Source organism: Thamnophis elegans, chromosome 1 (genome assembly GCF_009769535.1).
Source record: "Thamnophis elegans isolate rThaEle1 chromosome 1, rThaEle1.pri, whole genome shotgun sequence".
Classification (NCBI taxonomy): domain Eukaryota; kingdom Metazoa; phylum Chordata; class Lepidosauria; order Squamata; family Colubridae; genus Thamnophis; species Thamnophis elegans.
In genome coordinates this window covers 60,349,923-60,352,929 of record NC_045541.1, presented here as the reverse complement: position 1 = coordinate 60,352,929, position 3,007 = coordinate 60,349,923, and positions in this window count along the sequence as shown.

Below are 3,007 nucleotides of genomic sequence, written 5' to 3'. Positions count from 1 at the left end.
TTCTGCTGCTTTTGCTTTAAAGTGCAGCAGGAGTGGCAAGGCTTCCGGCGGCTGCCGGCGTTTCCGTTTTTTAGCTGGAATTGTTGTTTTGCAATTTTCTCACCCTTCGGAGGGCATAGCCTGCCATGGAGGGGTGCGCGGCTGCTTTAAATTGCGCAGCCCCCATCTTTTCCTCCTCCTCCCTCGCACTGGAGCAGCAGCCAATTGGGAGAGCCTGAATTTGCGCCTTTTCTCCCATTGGTGTTCCCGCTCAGCCACGCTTCTGCAGATAGCCGCAGGGTGGTTAGCTGGCCTTGATTGGGTCTCCGGCTGGGTCACTTCCACCCAGTGTTTCCCCAAGCAGCGCTGGCATCTTGGCCACCTGGTGGTCATACACTGGCACAGGGAAGATTTTTATGTATTTTTTTTTGCCTTTTATCCACTGATTCTCCTTGATCTATCTGTCTGGTCTTGCAGCCTTGGCTGCCTTTCCACCGTCTCACCTCTCATCGAGTGGCTGGATTCATTGGACTCATTGCAGAGCCCCAGTTTTACTTTCCCAAACTGTTCCCGCTTCCACAATATCTATGTGTCTTCTGATCCAGCACCAGCCATCAGAGTCTCCTTCATCTCCTGACCTCCACCTGTATTCGCCTATTGTCTGAAGTTTGTGCCATTAGGCCGTGGAGCATCCTGGCCCATCTGACTCCCCTGACGGTAGACCAGGTCCCTCTCAAGGGAACTTCTGCAGGCAGGGGCAAGGGGGTAAGAAAGGGCAGGGTGGCCAGTCAGGATAGCCATCCCTATAAGGCACCTTCCTCGGCGGCGACTAGGGATGCAGTGATGCAGCAGTGGGCTCTTGACATACAATTCGAGAAGGCCCAACGCCAGGCTGTGAGGGAGTGGGCTCCCAGGATCTCTCCCTGGATAGGTCTCTGGCTGAACCAGGCTCCTTTGCTTTTTTGTTTGTTTCTGAGTCAGGGCCCGCCCCCGAGGACTCTAACCCCAGGTGGCTCGCTGATCCCATCCTTGCCCGCCATGTTCCTCCTTCCAGGACCCCATTGGTTCGAACTCTGCCATAGCCCAGGAACCTGAGTTTTCTGCCCACATGCAGGCGGTGGTCGCCCGTGTCATCTCTCAGGGCATTGCCCAGGGGATGCAGAGGCATGACCAAGCACTCGTCACTCCCAACTCCTCTCAGCCCAGGCAGGAGGCTCCCTCCACCGCCAGGCGGGTCCGTCACCCATCTCTGGAGTCCTTGGCACTTCTGTTTTGGAGGACTTGGATCAGGAGGACCAGGAGCTCTCGGAGGATGAGGACCTTCCTCCGGATGCTCCTGCCTTCTCGAGGCTCTTTAAGCCTAGCTTATTTAAGTCCATCTTGCACAAGGCTAAGAACACCACCCAAGTGGGTACCAAACCTAAGACCATGCAGGGATACTCGGATTCCGCTCCGGTTAACAATGCTAACATGTTTAACGTTCAGGCACCTTAGCAAGAGCCGATGCCGGTCCCAGATCTCTTTATGGATGTCATTCAACAGCAATGGGCCCAGCCTGGCTCCCTGGCCGCGCCCAGTGGCGGGGACAAGAAGCTGTACTCAGTTGACCCCGCGCTGGAAGACATCCTGGTCCTGCCATCTGTAGACCCCACTATAGCGGCTCTCGCTTCTAATTCAGTCCTTCCGGCTGACTTGTTGGAAGGACTCAAGGCAGAGGACAAAAAAGCAGAGAAGGCCTGCCACAAGACTCATCAGGCAGTGGCCTGGGCCATTAAGGCTTCATCATCCACATCTTTAACAGAGCCTGTCATTTGGCTGCGTGAGCTTCAGGCTAAACTACCAGCAGGAGACACTCGTCTTCACCAGGACATAACAAAAATTATTACGGTATCCCAGTATTCGGATGATGCCTCCCTTAACGCGGCCAAATTCGCCTCTAGGGCATTAGCGTCCAACGTGACATCCTGCCGCCTCATCTGGCTCCGTCACTGGCAGGAGGACCAGAACAACAGTGGAAATTGGTGTCTGCCCCATTTAAGGGGTCCAAATTATTTGGGGAGGTCTTAGACCCCTTCTTGATTGAGTCCAAAGATAAACGGAAAGTTCTGCCCACCCTGAACAAGAAACAGGATCGTAAATCCTCTCCCTATTTCAAGAGGCAGTCCTTTCATTCCAGTGAGTCCGCAGGATCCTCTTCCGCTCCCTCGAACAGACCAGCTGGTCAGGTGGGAGATAGGTCCCAGGGCATGCAGTCCGCAGGTCCAACCGCGGCAGGGTCTCCAACAGGCCCTTCTGCAAGTCCAAGTGACCATCAACGCTCCTCTCCCATTGGGGGCCGACTCCAGCTGTTCGCTCCCCAATGGGCACTGACCACAGAGGACGCCTGGGTCCACCAGAAGGTCAGGGAGGGGCTTTCCTTGGAGTTTGTCTCCCAACCCTCTCGGAACTTCATCCACTGTCCGACCCCCTCTTGCCCTCTCAAGAGGGAATTCATGATCTGCACTGTTTGCCGGTTGTTTTCCGGGTGCGATTCAAGGTGTTAATTATGATCTTTAAAGTGCTCCATGGATTAGGCCCAAGGTACTTGCGAGATCGCCTACTTCCACTGGTAGCCTCCCATCGTCCAGTACGATCCCAGAGTGCCGTCGGCCAGGCAGTGTCAGCTGGCAACCCCCAGGGGGAGAGCCTTCTCTGTGGGAGCGTCTTCCCTTTGGAATGAGCTGCCCCCGGAGCTTCGCATAATTCCCGACCTCCGATCCTTCCAGCACGCCCTAAAAAATTGGCTTTTCCAGCAAGGCGGCCTTTTAATTGTTAATTTAATTTCTAAATTCATTGTAAATGTCTATTGGGTTTTTTGGATATTCTATTTAATCTTTCTTTTAACTTTTGTAATATGTGTTTTTATGTTGTATGCATAAATGCATAAACACATTTTTAGGACTAAGATTTTGTTTTGGATTAAACCAGATTCTCTTTTACTTCCCTGCTCGGAATTCAACCTCATTCTCATGATTCTCTTTTAACATGT